This window comes from Myotis brandtii, unplaced genomic scaffold (genome assembly GCF_000412655.1).
Source record: "Myotis brandtii unplaced genomic scaffold, ASM41265v1 scaffold4568, whole genome shotgun sequence".
In the NCBI taxonomy this organism is placed as follows: Eukaryota; Metazoa; Chordata; class Mammalia; order Chiroptera; family Vespertilionidae; genus Myotis; species Myotis brandtii.
In genome coordinates, this window is record NW_005367464.1 from 17,243 (window position 1) to 17,496 (window position 254).

Sequence of the window (254 nt, forward strand, 5' to 3'; positions counted from 1 at the left end):
TGATGCTTCAGACCTGGAGACCAGTTCTTCCTCCAGTGTTGCAAAACCCATTTCTGCACTGGCCAGGTACTCAGTTGGTTAGAGTGCCAAGGTTGTGGTTTTGGTCCCTGGTCAGGGCACATACAAGAATCTACCAATGAATGAATAAATAAGTGAAACAGAAAATCCATGTTTCCCTTTCTCTCTCTTTCTGTCTTTTTCTCCTTCTCTCTCCCTTCCTCTCTCTAAAATCTATACAAGCAAACCAGGTTTCT